We start from the raw sequence: 17,858 nt of genomic DNA, 5'->3' as shown, positions 1-17,858 counted from the left end.
ATTGATATGTAGACCTCGTTTGGGCTGAATCCAAGCGGGTTGTTCAGAAGCCAAGGGCAGAAGAGGATGACTGGAAAGATCTTGAGGCAATATCGGAAAGGCAAGTGTTTCAGAGAAATGCAGAAGTCAAAAACTGGAGAGCAGCCTTCGCACCTGATTCACTGGCCAACTGCAAGGGAGACTGCGGTAGCTGCCAATGTATTGATATCAGGGTTGCTTTCATTGACTATATGGATGCTTTGCTCTGCAGTGACACTAGCATTGTCTGGAAGCTTTTCAATCTGCATTTGGAGCTGTACATTAGCGAATCTGGTAGCTTATCCGATTAAGGTCTTTATTGAATGCTTTGCATTGAAGTTTAAAACAGAAGGCGGGCTGCGGTTGAAGGAATATTGCTTGTCACTCACTGAAGAAGATTCCAGACTCTAATCTGGGTCCTTCATAAGCGTGTGAAAAGGCACACAACAGATTCTGTCTGGCGATTGTTTGGTAAGTAATTGTGAGTGCAGATACTGTGGTTGCTGGATTCATTCTCTAAGGCTGGGCTGTGTACTGTGGAGTTTTTGTGATTCTCAGTTTCCAAAGGACTGATGCTGTCATCTGCCAGCAAACCACCATTGACCCATATACCTCATTCACACAAAAAACCCCAGTTCTATCTAAACAAAAGTTGTTGATTCTCAAGCATGTTCACAAGTTCATGTCATATAAGATTCAGTTACTTACCGGACAAAACTGTTTCAGAAGCACAATTTCTCCACTTGAGTCAATACCATGCCTAGCTTCAAGACACTCCATTACAATGGATCTTGCGGGTAACCACGACATTGCATGATATCGAACACTCTGAAAATCAAAGGAAAAAGGTAAAAATAATCAGCATTGGAGTCATAAAATGACTAAAAATTTGCTGCCACAGCTCGCTGAAAATCAAGTAAACTTTACATCTAAAAATTCGCCGCCGGCCAAGGACATAGCTCGTTGAAATGCCTCATTCTCATTCTCCGCAGACTGATCGGGGTCAATCCAATCCGGATTCAGTTTTGCAACTCTCGCAGACAGATGCGTGTGATTCACATATCTTGGAGGCTGGTCGGTGTCATACTGACTTATTCCGTTATCGATAGCATCAATTGCCTGACATTATCAATTAAAAGATCAAACTCATCAACCAAGCAAAGAGTGATGATACCAGCCATTGCTGGCTATGGCATCTCCTTTGACTCGTAGACTCACGCCTCTGACCCTCCTATTTAGCTTGTGGAAATCGCAACCTTGGACGACAGTCACAGCTCATGTATTTAGCTTCAATAGATTATACTCAACTTTTGATTTATCTGTGTACATTGAGGTTTCCAATGTGGTTGACAAGTATTTCTTCTTATGTGTTTTGGGTATAGAAAGACCATTCAAAATGAGTCTTAACCCATCTATGATGAGTTGAGTTGTTATGTAAATTAATTATATTTAATAAATGGATCATAAATGAATTTAGAATGATAAAACTCAAAATAATGAGTTTTAAATGGATTCACAATTAATTTAGATTTTTTTTTTTTTGTTGGTCTTACTCTAATCCTATTCTAATACACACTCTCAGACTTTTGCCCTGCCTCCTTACAGGGCGTGGGAGTCGAAACGCACTCCTGAAATGAAATCGTCTCCACCCCAATCCCTCCTGAGAAGGTGGGGATATAAACCTCAACTTCTCCCCTTCCAAGTTAGAAGGGTGGTCACCGGGGTGAATCCCCGAATTAATTAATTTAGACTTAATCTACATCTCTTCGCACTCTCTTGCGCTCATTCGATCTCATGCTTGCTTACTATGCACTTTCATCTTAGTCCCAAGATGATTTATTTTATATTGAGGTAAATATGTAAGTGATTTAATAATATGGGTTGAGTCAAATATTTGTTGAGTTGGTATTAGTCATTAAATTTGTATTGCATGGAAATATATCAATTTGAGTTGGATCATTTTTGACTCAATCTAAACCCGTTTGACAAGTTTGTTGGCAATAGGACGGTGTCCATTTTTGGTACCATTTTCTCAACAATATCACATTTCTTCATATGTTTTTATGCAACAAGTAGGTCAATTTTAGTAAGAAGTGCTTATCCTTGGACTTTTTTTTAAATAATTTTTAAAGAATCTTACGATTCACTATTGGGAAAATGAAGTTCAAATCCCAATTTAACTACATTGATTTCTGGAACAAGCATTGTTTGTTTCACGAAAAATATGCTATTTCTGGAAAATACGTTCATATTGTCATTTTCCTGAAAATGACAATATTCTTTGGTGTTTGGCTAAAACATAATAATTAACTAGAAAATATTTTTTTTCCATATCTTATGGAAAATCGAATTATTTTCTTCCGTGCACTCTAAACATTAAAAAATAAAAGGAATGCACCGAGGAGAATAAAAAGAAAGAAAAGATAATAAATAAATATATATATATATATTCTGATTTTTAAAAAAGAAATAAAATAAAATAAAATAAAATAAAATAAAATAAAATAAAATAAAATAAAATAAAACAATTAAAAGGAATGCATGGAAGAGAGAGTTTTTGACCTGAATGAAAGAAAGAGAAGGGAAAATGATTTCCTTTTTCCCACTTTTGAAGTTGTTTCATCCATTGATAAAAAGTATTCCCTTACTCATTTACTTTTCGTGAACTAAATATAAAAAAATCTGAAAAATATTTTGTTTAAAGTTGTTTATCGCGAAACGAATAGAACCTTAGTAAAGAAATGTCCTTGGCTCATGCACGCATGGAAGAATTCTATGGCCCTTCTACCGACAAATGAATGACCAGAGTAAAACTGAATACTCCAGCGAAAGCACAAGTGAAATTCCAACCTCACCGATCTATGCTAATGATACCGAGGGAAACGCCAGTACACCTGTGGCTATCAGTTCCGGTCAGTAGACATAACAACGGGAAGACTTACCTCCACGAAGCTTTTATACACAGCAAGATACAGCCGGTGCACGTCCGGGTGGTTTTCATCGACCCGAAGTTCCTTAGCTATTATCTCCTTCCCAAAATGCTAAACACGGAAGAACAAGATCCAAACCATGTCAACAAATCAAGAAGATCTAGACCACCAGGTAGAAACTAAAAGCCAGCCTAATGGAAATGAGGTAAACACTCGGGTCGAACCAGTACCTTGTAAACCAAACCAGCACTGCTGAGCTTGGTGGAAAACCCATGCCCAAATACTTCCTCGAAACCTTTCTGGTGATGATCATACCGGTCTCTACTCGGATCATACACGCCCCCCGACATCAAGCACAGCATCGAGGCCCTCCAGCACCTGCATTCTTCACTTCAATCAGTTCCCACAGCACATGACACAGAGAGAAGCATAAAAAAAGAGAGGCAAAACCAGCAATCCTCCCGACCAAGTGATACGCAGAACCAAAAGCTCACCATATACACGTTAAATAATACCCAAAAGAAGTGTTGCTTTCACCCGCTAAGCTACCAAGGATATCCTTTTTCTTCTTTTAATTTCGCTTCTTTGTTTTTCTCTGAGAAAACCCAAGAGGATGAACGCGGGGCAAAACCGAAACAAGAAAGAGGAAAGACCTGGAGGTCTCTGGTGCGGACGATCTCAGCGTTGGAGAACTTGTTGGTGAGGCGAATCATGAAGCAGCCGAGGGCCTCATCACAGTGAAAGGAGCCGTTGTGGGTGCCCACACACTTCGGCGGCGGGCTGGCGGAGAAGGAAGAAGCAGAAACCTTAGGAGGAGTAGCAGCCATGCAAGGAGAGAGTGTTAGGAGACGCTGGAGGTTGGATGAAGTAATGTAAGCTAGCGGCTTGATTCCGAGCATCACATGGGGAGACAAGATTTATAGCGCTTGCCATCGGGTCATTCTCTCGTCAGATAAGATTTATCTATCAAATCATCATTAGGAATAGATTTTGGAATGTCCTAGAGAGCCACGATTCATCTGATGATTGGTACAGGTGGTTTTGGCACCTTTCTCTTTATGAGGACAATCAGTCTGGCGTCTTTTCAAATGGTCGGATTTTTCTTTGAAGTGACGAGGGACGTCTGCAAATCACATTTTTCTCACGTAAAAGAAGTAAAAAGGCTCAAGTTAAACGAGACAATCTAAAGAGAAGACCTAACTCACTTGTCATGGCATCCAATGTTTAAGCTCCAAATCCAGCTATGGTTCTCTACGTTTATACTGTCTTTCGCTCACTTGTGCATTAAATCTGAGCTGAGCATTTCATCATGTCACAATATAAGATAAACTATAAGGTTACTATGATAAAATAATTGAGATTTTGTGCTTTAAATAGTATGAGATCTCATTATTAATCATTGCTCGATGCAGTTATTTGAAATCGAGTCATAAAAGAAGGAACAAACTTTTCATGAAGCTCTGTTATGAAATCACAAGTGGATTTCAAAAAAATACCACAAGCAAACAATCCATTGGATATAATATAATAATAAAATAACAGAATTAGAAGAATAAGCTAGAAAATTTATTATCAAAGTTTATTCAAACTTGGGCTATGTTTCCATGTAAAGGCACTCTACAAATCCACTAGATTTCGAAGAAAATATATAATGATAATATTCTCTCAAGATTAAGACATAGAAAGATTGAGAACCATCATAGATTAAAAGAAAAATCACTTTTCTTTTCTTTTTCTTGTCTCTTTATTATTATTATTATTATTTTTTTAACTCTTGACAACTAGCGTTTTGCTTTCGTAAATATAAAGGTGTTGCTTTTAACCTAAAAGCAAATCTAATATAAAAAACAAAAAAGCTCCTAAAAAATATTTGGCAGAGATTGTGGGACAAGCGGGGGCACGTACGTGGAACGCACTCGGTGGATGTATTGAGCTGCTTGAGTCTCGATTTCTTATTTTAGTTAAGCTATTTCTCTATATCCTCTAACAAACTCAAATGTAATTTTAACCTTAAACTTTCATCCGTAAATTCAATGGAAGCCTGTCCTGTTATTAAGATGAATTACAAGGGGCAAATTTGTTATTCATAATCCATAAAATATATAAATACGTTTGCACTGAGATGTCTCTGAGCTAATAGTCGATTGCATGCATCCAACTAGCAGAATCCAGATTGATACGTAGACCTCATTCGAGCTGAATCCAAGCAGGTTGTTCAGAAGCCAAGGGCAGAAGAGGATGACGGGAAAGATCTTGAGGCAATATTGGAAAAGCAAGTCTTTCAGAGAAATGCAGAAGTCGAAAACTGGAGAGCAGCCCTCGCACCTGATTCACTGGCCAACTGCAAAGGAGACTGCGGTAGCTGCCAATATATTGAAATCAGGGTTGCTTTCAGTTGACTGTATGGATGCTTTGCTCCGCAATGACACTCTGGAAGCTTTTCAATCTGCATTTGGAGCTGTACATTAGCGAATCTGGTAGCTTATCCGATTAAGGTCTTTATCGAATGCTTTGCATTGAAGTTTAAAACAGAAGGCGGGCTGCGGTTGAAGGAATATTGCTTGTCACTCACTGAAGAAGATTGCAGACGCTAATCTGGGTCCTTCATAAGCGTGTGAAAAGGCACACAACAGATTCTGTCTGGCGATTGTTTGGTAAGTAATTGTGAGTGCAGATACTGTGGTTGCTGGATTCATTCTCTAAGGCTGGGCTGTGTACTGTGGAGTTTTTGTGATTCTCAGTTTCCAAAGGACTGATGCTGTCATTTGGCTTCCAAGGGTATGTTTGTTTTCTATGAAAAAATATTTTCACGAAATGGTATTCCAAATTTACTGAAAGTAGATAATCATTGGGAAATACTTTACGATTAAGGAGAACATGTAGAATATTATTTTCATAAACAATTAATCAATTAAGAACAAACGGATCCATACATGATTGTAAAACACCGAGATCAATAAATACAGCAGAATTAAAGCGTACCTATTTGAGCCATTGCTTTATTTGAAGAAAACTAGATCACTTTGATAATCAGGGATTTATTGGAATACCAGATCTTCCTCTCTATAACCTATTTCGATATAGCAGCTTTCAATGGGATTAAAGCAACTGATAGGTATGACCTACTTTTTTATAGGCTAGAGAGGGGACCTAGCAAACCTTAATCAACAGCGTGTCAACTGGATCATTCCTATTACGGGCTTCAGTCAACACAATTGCCTACACTTTGCTGCTCAACTAGGCCAGTTAACAATAGATGCCAATACCCAATTCAATCGATCACTTTAGGGTATAAAAATATTGGAATATCCATTAACCCGATTATTTAAAATAGAAATCAATTAATTAATGTAAGACCATATTATAGGAAATTTCCAACATTCTCCCACTTGGGCTACATTAATTAACTTATTTTATTTTGAAAAAGATTTTATATTAAAAACGATACTATCGGGTTAATAACTAAAATTTTGTTTTAAGTGGCCATAACTTTTAAAATTATATTCCAATAATGGCATCTCAATACCAATCCAATCCTATATAACCTCAATATAGGACTATGGAGATCAATGTGTTACAAAAATACTACAACACAAGACCTTCCATAATCACATATAATAAGTATTATATTTTCATGGATCATGGGCTAGTAGATTAGTAAGAAATAGTGCCAATATGTGATCAAAATATACACTATTTCTTATCGGTCCTCAATGCAATTTCTCAACGACATGAAATTACATTATCGCAATTTCTAAACAACATGAAATTGCCTCAGTGCGATTTCTAAACAACATGAAATTGCACAATTATGTCACAATCCAACATGAGATCTCATAATCAGTGACATCCAATCATCTTTAAACTAAAATTTGTTTAAAGATACTGTTTTATATTTCCATTTCTCAGTCAACGGGAGAAAAAATAACAATAGAATCAATAACAACAATCATTGAAAATAAATGCTTTAATAGACATCATAAAAGCATTATCAGTCTGCATATAACTATAATATCCAAAAATACAAACTATATAACTCCCACTAACAAAAGAAATCAAAAGATTCTAAAACACCCATATTCTTTACATGTTCTTTAAACAAAATGGGTCGTAAGCCTTTTGTTAGAGGATCGGCCAACATTGACTCAGTTATGATATTTTCAATTATAACGTCTCCATTTTTGACCAAGTCCTTAACAGTATAATATTTGATCTCCATGTGTTTGGACGCATTACTAATCTTGTCATGCTTGGAATAAAACACAGCTGCAATGTTGTCACAGTAGATCACCATAGGTCTAGCAATAGAGTCCACAACACGCAATTCTGAGATCAAATTTCTGAGCCAAACTGCTTGAACCAACGCACTGTAGCACGCTACAAACTCATCATACATTGTAGAGTTCGTAATCAAGGTTTGCTTTGTGCTCTTCCAAGAAATAGCATCTCCAGCCATCATAAAAATATATCCAGAAGTTGATTTTCTATCATCTCGAACAACTAGCGTAATCAGCATCTGAATATCCAATCACTTTTAGGTCCTCAACTCTCGCTATAAACGAGCATGAAATCCTTTGTTCGTTGTAGATATCTCATCACCTTCTTAGCTGCAACCCAATGTTCTTGACCTGGATTCGACAAATATCTTCCAAGAGTATTTATAGCAAAAGCAATATCAGGTCTGGTACATACTTGTGTATACATAAGACTGCTAACTGCACTAGCATATGGAACATTTTTCATGACTTCCTTTTCAACATCATTCTAGGGGCATTGATCTATGCTCAAATTTATCTCCTTTCACAACAGAGCTTCACCGACTTACATGTGTCCGCATATTGAATCTTTTCAAAACACGATCTATATAACTTTTCCGAGATAACCCTTAACCTTCTTAGATCTGTTACGATGAATCTCAATGCCTAGAACAAAAGAGGCTTCCCCAAGATCTTTCATATCAAACTTTGTAGATAGAAAATTTTTGGTGTCATTCAATAGATCAACATCACTGCTAGCAAGTAAAATGTCATCTACATAAAGTACTAAGAAAATATATTTACTCCCACTTACTTTCATGTAGATGCATTGATCAAACTTATTTTCTTCAAAGCTAAATGATCTCAAACTTTGTGAAATTTTAAGTACCACTGACATGATGCTTGTTTGAGACCATATATGGACCTTTGAAGTTTGCACACCATATGCTCCTTTCCGGCTTCTTTAAACCCTTCAAGTTGCTGCATATATACTTCTTCATCTAGATCTCCATTTAGAAAAGCTGTCTTGACATCCATTTGGTGAAGCTCTAAATCAAAATGAGCCACCAAAGCCATGATTATCCGAAAAGAGTCTTTAGTAGATACTGGGGAAAAGATTTCATTATAATCAATACCTTCTCTCTGTGTGTACCCTTTTGCAACTAACCTTGCCTTGAATCTCTCGATGTTGCCCTTATTGTCTTTCTTAGTTTTGAATACCCATTTGCAGCCAATTGGTTTATGCCCATCAGGTAAATCAACAAGTTTCCATACTTGATTAGTTGACATGGACATCATCTCGTCATTCATCGCTCCTAACCATTTATTTGCCTGATCACTATTAAGAGCTTCTTTGAAGGTCGTCGGATCAACTACTCTTCCAATGTCAAAATCAGCTTCTCCAAGATAAACATGATAATCATTTAAAAGTGTTGGTCTTCTTTGTTGCTGTGATCTTCGCACAGGCATTTCTGGAGCCTCATCATTCATCTGGGGAATTTCATTTGTAATGGGATGATCTATCGCCATATTTTCAGCATTTACTCCTTGCTGAATTTCCACACTGTTAGGATCTCGCATAGAATCATCATGTAAGATGGGCAATGGAATAGAGACCGTTTTATTTGGTTCTTCCATTTCGAAAGATTGAGAAGAACTCTTTTCAGCAACATCTAATTCCAGGAATTTGGCAGTTTGAGATTCAACGATTCTAGTGCCACGAGAAGGACAATAGAACCTATACCCTTTAGAATGATTAGGATATCCAATAAAGTAACATCTAGTAGTTCTGGATTCGGTCTTCTTCTGAGAAGGATCATAAATTTTCACCTCTGCAGGACAACCCCAAACTCGAAAATGATTCAAGCTAGGTTTCCTCCCAGTCCACAATTCAAAAGGTGTTTTCGGCACCGATTTACTAGGTACACGATTCAATATATAAGTTGCCGTTTTAATTGCATCACCCCATAAGTATTCAGGCAAATTAGAACTGCCCATCATACTTTGTTTCATCTCCATGAGTGTGCGATTTTGCCATTCAGCTACACCATTTTGCTCAGGACTCCAAGGCATTATATATTGAGCAACAATACCATAGTCCTGCAAATATTTTGCAAACAGTCCCTTTTGTTGTCCAACCTCAGTATATCGCCCATAATACTCACCACCACGATCAGATATGACAATCTTGATAATTTTTCCCAATTGTTTCTCAACTTCAGTACGAAACACTTTAAACATGTCAAGAGCATCAGTCTTCTCCTTAATTAGATAAAGATAACAATAACGAGAGAAATCATCAATGAACGTGATGAAGTATTTATTTCCACATAAGGTGGTTGAGTATGGCCCACTAATATCAGTATGAATTATCTTCAATAGACTTTGACTACGAGTAGTGTCACGCCCCGAACCTCGAGCGTGCCAACATCCCACCATGGTCATGCAAATGCGACATTCCCAGGTAGTGTCGCCGACCCCATTCATTTATGATTGCGCAAGCGGAACGTATTATAAAACCCCTGACAATGAAATACGGGATAGAAAAGCAGGAAACAATTTCAAAACCAATCACTTAAACAAACCAACGGAGTTATAGATGAAGGCTTACAGCCAAAAGTCTACAAAAGACCGGCTCTTAAAAATGAACTGTCCTACGACCTACAAGTCGGACACGCTCTCCAATCCTTATGACTTCACTTCTGCAACTCCTCAAGGCCAACCAAAGCTATCTGGCCGCTCCGTCCACTAGGGACCTGAAATTTTAATCCCACAACTGGATGAAACAATGTCTCAAAGAAGTTCAACCCCTAAACCCTTATTAGAAAGAAAATACGCCTAAGGGTGGCCTAGCCACATCACACGTAGAACTTACCTCGCCTCAATTCCTTCCCCGCAGTTAGCACAATTCGAATCGCTCAATCACGATAGTAAATAGGAACTTAAACAACCGAAACGCATTCACTTTCATATAACCAACAACTACGGGGGTCCTGATTATAAGACTAAATCGTTATGACACGTCCCATTCCATGCTGCACAATTCCGTCCCATAATCCGACCCATCAACAACACTCAACATGCATTCCAATTGTCATTCACTGCCAAACAAAGGCATAGCCTACTCGCGGGTCGGCTATCTACTAACATTACGGCATTTCTAGAAGAATAAAGGTCCAGTCGGTCTTGCCACTATCACGACCCAGCCACGTCATCCTCTTGACGGAATTTCTAGAAGAATAAAGGTCCAATGGGTCTCGCCACTACCGCGACCAAGCCACGTCATTCTTTTGACGGCATTTCTAGAAGAATAAAGGTCCAGTCTCGCCACTACCGCGACCAAGCCACGTCATTCTCTTTGACGGCATTTCTAGAAGAATAAAGGTCCAGTCGGTCTCACCACTATCACGACCCAGCCCACGTCATCCTCTTGACGTCATTTCTAGAAGAATAAAGATCCAGGTCGGTCTCGCCACTATCGTGACCAAGCCACGTCATTCTTTTGACGGCATTTCTAGAAGAATAAAGGTCCGCCGGTCTCGCCACTACTCGACCAAGCCACGTCATTCTCTTGACGGCATTTCTAGAAGAATAAAGGTCCGCCGGTCTCGTCACTACCGCGACCTAGCCACGTCATCCTCTTGACGGCATTTCTAGAAGAATAAAGGTCCAGTCGGTCTCGCCACTACTGCAACCAAGCCACGTCATTCTCTTGACGGCATTTTTAGAAGAATAAAGGTCTAGTCGGTCTCGCCACTACTGCGACCAAGCCACGTCATTCTCTTGATGGCATTTCTAGAAGAATAAAGGTCCAGTCGGTCTCGCCACTACTGCAACCCTGCCACGTCATTCTCTTGACGCCATTTCTAGAAGAATAAAGGTCCAGTCGGTCTCGCCACTACTGCGACCAAGCCACGTCATTCTCTTGACGACATTTCTAGAAGAATAAAGGTCCAGTCGGTCTCGTCACTTCTGCGACCAAGCCGCGTCATTCTCTTGACGGCATTTCTAGAAGAATAAAGGTCCGGTCCGCCTCGCCACTATTGCGACCAAGTCACGTCATTCTCTTGACGGCATTTTTAGCAGAATAAGGATCCAGTCGGCCTAGCCACTACTGCGACCCGAGCCTTTCAACTAGCACACGACAATTCGATACTGATCCCTAGATACTTTACATTTCACTCACATAATCCAATTATGATATTAACCATTAACAATCCACTTTCAATGCCAAACTCGACACTTGGGATTTTCTAAATAAAATCCATACTTTTCACAATCCACACTCAATTTATAATATCCAATCATCAATTTCAAAATCTGACTATACAAAGAAATAGCGACGCACGAAATTCTCGAGAATTTAGGGTCCTAACAAAATTTTTTTCAAATTTTTCGAATTTAATAATTAATTAAATTTATTCCGAAAATAATTAAATAATAATATTTTAATAATTTTGAATAATATAATATTATTTAAATTATTAAACAATTACGAAAATATATAAATAAATCAAAAGTAAATTCTTTTATGTCACATCACATTTTATATTAATATAACCACTCACTTAACCTTAAATTAAACACAATTTAAGTTAATCAAACACCTTAATATAATCTACGCTTAAATAAATTAAACTAACCACCTAATAACACTTAATATAAACTAAGTACCCATAAAGCATCATTAACCTTCTAATAAAGGTTTAGTGAGTTAAACTCACCGGATTAGCGAACTGAGCGAACCAAAACGACGAGGACGACGCGAGGATCGATTTTTCTTAAGGCGGGCCGAGCATCCGGGCTCGGGAAGGCGACCAAAACGGGCCAAGATTGAGCTGCCATACCCATTTTCTGCAGTTGCTGTCCACTGCGGTTTGAGGCCGAGAAAGGGTAGATTCGGCGCTTGGATGAGATGGAGAAGGACCGAGGAAGGTTGAGGGGTCGAACCGGACCTAGGCGGGGCCCGAACGGTGGCCGGAGGTGGCCGAACGGCTCCGGCACGAGCTGATGCAGCAGCTGCGATGTGAGCTGAGGTGAAGCGGAGACGATGCGACGGCGGGCCGGCGGGCCGGCGAGCATGCGCGGGTCTTCGCGCGCGGACGGGCGGTGACCGCGACGGACGGCGAGCGGCTGCGGCGTCGAGCGATCTTCAGCTTCTTCTTCGTTCTTTGGGTTTCAAAGAAGGAGATGAAGAACATGGAGGAGAGAGGCTCGACGGGAGAGAGGAAGAAGAGAGGAGAAGGAGAGAGAGAGATGGGACCATTCCCTTTTCTTTTTCTTTTTCTTTAACCCAACAAAAATGGCCCACCATGACCTCATGGATGATGTCACACTCCACTATCTCCCACAACCTTTCTTCAATGGGTCCATTTTATTTTTCCGCCGGGGCATGAAACTTTGTACATCAACTCCTTCAATTCCAATCAATTCTCTCCCAATTGAATCAAATTGAAGTCCATAAAATTAATCCAATGTCACCACACTTCAATTCACATCTTCATTTGTCCGTAAAACTATCTTGAGTCCCAAAAGCACAACCAAAAGTGGGCCTACCAATTTTCCAAACCAAATTAACCATTCTCTGATTATTGTGTTGAAAAACTCGGCTTTCATGAAAAATCTTCTGAAGATTAGTAATGTTCCTAAAATGATTTGTGACACACCCGCACTTCCAATTTCTGAATTCGATCTCAATTCCACTAATTTCAATTTCACTTTGGCATGATACTAGCGCGACCCAACCTACCGGGTAGCCTTTAGGAATTTTCATGCATTTGACCTATGGTTGATCATCTCAAGCCATAATATACATCTTTGAAACATTGGCGACTTTCGGTTGTCGGGGTAATCTCAAGATTTCAACTACGAACACAGGGTACCCAATCAATAGAAAAGTCGGTCCAGTGCCGATCGACAAGAATTGTGCGATCTTGTGGAATCACCCACACCTAATCACATGCCTCCGTCGAGTCGACCTATCTCCGATCTCTAATCGATTTTTAATTGTGCCGTAATGACCCTTGCGATTAGCTCGGTCGAAGATCGCTTCCGGCCAAATTCTCGAGTCGAATGCATTAGAAACTCTTAACGGCTTCACCCGATAAACTAGTTTTCACATGAGTGACCGACTCAAGGAAAGAACTATATGCGTGCCAACAAAATGCCCGTCTCAATTTATTGAAAATAGAATTGGAAAATCGAGATGTCACAACTCTTCCCATCTTATAAAAATTTCGTCCTCGAAATTTAAACCTTTACCAATTCTTAAACAAAAAGGTGGGGGTATAGTCGTCTCATCGAATCTTCTTTTCTCAAAGTTGCTCCTTCGTACCAATGCCGCGATCACCGCTATCTTGCCCAAACCACTGCGGATTCAAAATACTAAACACTTGCCCCCTTAAAATTCCAAAGGTCTTCAACACAAAATCCGCGAAGCTAAACCGGCGATTCCGGGTGGTCTCAAGACCGTCTCGCTAACTGCGATTGAATCATTGATTTCGAACCAACTCGACCCGCGATTTTCCGATCTCTCGATCTCATCTCAACCGACTAAAATCCTGTACACTCTGCTCTACACCGATTAAAAAGAAACTATCCGACCGATTTGCTGAAACCGGAAACCTCTGGTCAAGATCTCGATATACCTCGGCAACCGCAATCACCGACTACAAGATCACCCCGACCCGTGATCTTTCTTTCCCTGACTTCATCTCAGCAATTGAAATTTTGCACTTTCTACTATGCACTGCTTAAGAAAGAACTATCTGAAAGCTTCGCCAACTTGGAACATCTGATCCAGATTTGAAGTACATTTCATCCCTAGCACTCCATGCAGATAAATAATATGATATACACACACTTCGGTATACCTATTCTAATCGAGATCTTTTCGTGCTGCACTAAGGCGAGCTGACTTTGTTCATCTGTCGACCACAACCCCAAAAGGAATCAATACTCTTCCCGACTCCTTAATAACCTGTCATAACATTCCATCATGCTACACTTTCATTCCCACACAGGACTCTCTCACATGCTTGAAAAAGCTTTCCTGGTTTACATTACCAAATTCTCACTTACTGATACATTCAACACTTACAATGTGTTCGGCGATATCTATCTTCATACCGATCTACCAATCCCGATGATGTAGATTCTGACTCATCTTCGCACTGTCTAGACAACGCTGAAGTTGCTATGATGAGCTTCCCATAAGATCTCTTATTTAATATATGTATCGACAATTACATACAATCATCCTCAGAACCTTAGCGTTCTGCCTTCGGAAATCTGAAAATCAATCTCTCTCTCATCTGCATTCTCTTATAGAATCTTTTGAATTTATGAATCTGTCAACTGAAGCGATTTGATTCTGATCTGTACTCTCCGCTCAATTCTGAGGGTAGTCATAAGATTCAAAAGGTGGCATACCTTAGATTTGAAAACTGAACTTCGGACTTCCTCAAGTAAGATCCAATCCTTGAGTACTAACTGTGCAACTAAGGACTCTCGACTCAGTGCATCTGTAACTTTGCTCACTTTTCCAGGGTGATATAGGATATCACAGTCAAAATCCTTAGGAATTCCACTTAGCGACGCTATCTCACTTTCAACTCCTTTTTTGAGAGAATACACACTTGAGACCTTGATGGTCAATGAAATCATGCTGCATTAACACACAACCTAGTCCTTTAAACGAAGCATCACTATAGGTCTCGACCCTCCTAGATCAGATGGAATAGTAAGCACAAGTGCGGTAGTCAGCTTCTGCTTAAGCTCTTGAAAACTACGCTCGCACTCATCTGTCCACACAAACTTTTCTTACTTCCTCGCAGTCGAATCAACTAAACGCCGACGCTGAAATCCCTTCCACAAAACTTCGTAATATCCTCGCTAATCCCCAAAACTTCTAATCTCTCGTCACCGTCGGTCGGTCTTGGCCAACTATTCACTGCTTCAATCTTGGATGGGGTCTACGGAGATTTCTTTGCCTGAAATCATGTGACCTAAGAGCGCAACACGAGTCATCCAAAACTCACACTTGCTAAGTTTATTGTAAAATCCAAAAGCACTCAAGGTCTAAAGTACCATCTTCGAATGTCTCTCGTGCTCCTCAGCACTCTTTGAACACGCCATGATAACTTCAATGAATATGATCAAAACTGATTCAAGTACCCTTAAACATTCTGCTCATAAGACCCAAACAAACAACTAAGGTGTCCATCAAACCATACGGTATTACAGTGAACTCATAACTGCCGTATCGAGTGCGAGATGCTAACTTCAGTATGTCCCTTTTTCCTGATCCTCAACTAATGATACCATGACCTCCAGTCGATCTTAAGAAATATCGATGTACAAACACAATAAACCAACTTTCTTCCTCACGAATAGAACAGGTGCTCCCCAAGGTGATACACTGGAAAGTATGAATCCCCTATCCAACACTTCCTGCATCTACACCTTCAGTTCGTTTAACTCGGGTGACACCATCCGGTAAGGAGCCTTAGGGATTGGCTCTGTTCCAGGTGCTAATTCAATCACGAACTCTATTTCTCTTTTTGACAGCAAACTTAGCAATTCTTCCTGACACACCTCAGAAAACTTCTATACCATGGCTAAGTTTCTCATATCTGGCTTCTCAACTGACGCAGCTATTACAGTTGCCATGCATATTTGGTAACCAACAACCAGAACCGGGTCATCTTCAGCGACGAACAACAAAGGTTGAAGTTCCTCTTCAACTTTCAGTGATTCAAAACTTTCACACGCTAACTGAACAAACTGAATTATGTTACTACTACGATTCAAAACAACAGAAAGCTCCTTGAGCTAAACCCTTTCATAAATGACTTCAAAGTCATACTTAAGCAACCCTTCAAGTACAACTATAGTCAGAGACTCATCTTTCTATCACTTTATTACCACAACGAAAATCCTATAACCTTCACTGAAAATTCTGCTGCACTACTCTGATAACATGTCAAAAACATTTTTCTTCTGATTAATGCATGGTCGATCCCTTCATGCTCCTCTAGCCATCCTAGCGGCGTCCAATCTGCAGTAACAGTGCTTACGCTCACCTGAACTTTCACAGTTAGTTCTCAACATGATGGTTGTGCTGGCCATATTCAGATCATGCTCCTTTTTTTTACTCTGACACTAGGCTGACTCGTGCCTCCTTTCCACTGACTTGGCACACAATCAGGGAGTCATTTACCTCCTATCAAGGAATATCATGCACCATTCTTTGCACTGGGGTCTGTTCCAAGTACCCCATTAAATGTCCCAAAGCATGTTTCCTTTGTTCTGTCTCATCAACAGCGGTGCAGAAACAACTATGGTTCCATCCATCTATACGAGCCATCTTTAATCAAATGGCTTTACTGGCGACACCTATAACAAGTCATTTCCCTCTTACAAAGACGGAATCCCATGTCTTTTCTTACAAACACGACACGCATCGATCGAGTTGAGCACTGACTTTCCAACTCTACTCTTCCTGTTGCGTGAAACAGGGCATCTTTCTTCTGACATCGGCCTTTCTCCCCAATCGATTTTTCATCTCTATCTAAGCTGAATTTTGACTCAGAAACGAAGGCTTGATCCTCGATCACAACTCCATATTGGGCCTCAACAAGCACATCAATAACAACGGTCACAACACTGGCAACGGTAACAACAACGGCTCGATTTTGAGCCTACTGACCCAACAAGCTTCCAAGGGACACTAGCGCCTGAACAATCCCAGTGAACCTAGGATCATTCGGTGTTGCTACACTCTAAGTACCAGCCTACGGCGGTACTCTCACACACACTCTGGACTGAGCCTGCGCTCTACCTCGGGTACCAACTCTTGTCAGCATCCTACCCTGAGGTACAGGTCCTATCGACCTCCTCTAAGGAGTTCTCCACTCCTGGTCACTCATCCTACAGGCTCTTTATCGATGCCTGTTTTCCGATTCCAACATCAGGTTAGAATTTAAGTGACCCCGCACAAACACATTACCAAACAGCTATCAACCACATGCATCAGCATATTAAAAGCCTTTCCTACTAACTATCCCATGACTCATCGCACCTTATCACTCCATACACAGACCATGCTCTGATATCATTTAAATGGGGATGTCATGCCCCGAACCTCGAGCGCGCCAACATCCCACCATGGTAATGCAAATGCGACATTCCCACGTAGTGTCGCCGACCCCATTCATTTATGATTGCGCAAGCGGAACGTATTATAAAACCCTTGACAATGAAATACGGGATAGAAAAGCAGGAAACAATTTCAAAACCAATCACTTAAACAAACCAACGGAGTTACAGATGAAGGCTTACAGCCAAAAGTCTACAAAAGACCGGCTCTTAAAATGAACCGTCCTACGACCTACAAGTCGGACACGCTCCCAATCCTTATGACTTCACTTCTGCAACTCCTCAAGGCCAACCAAAGCTATCTGGCCGCTCCGTCCACCAGGGACCTGAAATTTTAATCCCACATTCGGGATGAGACAATGTCTTAGCAAGTTCAACCCCCTAAACCCCTATTAGAAAGAAAATACGCCTAAGGGTGGCCTAGCCACATCACACAGAGAACTTACCTCGCCTCAATTCCTTCCTGCAGGTTAGCACAATTCGAATCGCTCAATCA

At 40.2% G+C, this 17,858-nt stretch overlaps 1 pseudogene; it reads right to left on the bottom strand.

The window, feature by feature from the left end:
* Positions 1–178: 178 nt before the first annotated feature.
* Positions 179–3,819, bottom strand: LOC104430612 (annotated as a pseudogene).
* Between the last annotated feature and the right edge of the window lie 14,039 nt (positions 3,820–17,858).

The sequence above is a fragment of the Eucalyptus grandis genome, chromosome 4, assembly GCF_016545825.1.
Source record: "Eucalyptus grandis isolate ANBG69807.140 chromosome 4, ASM1654582v1, whole genome shotgun sequence".
In the NCBI taxonomy this organism is placed as follows: domain Eukaryota; kingdom Viridiplantae; phylum Streptophyta; class Magnoliopsida; order Myrtales; family Myrtaceae; genus Eucalyptus; species Eucalyptus grandis.
Note: the sequence above shows the minus strand (reverse complement) of the source record. Positions and strands in the feature narration are given on the sequence as shown.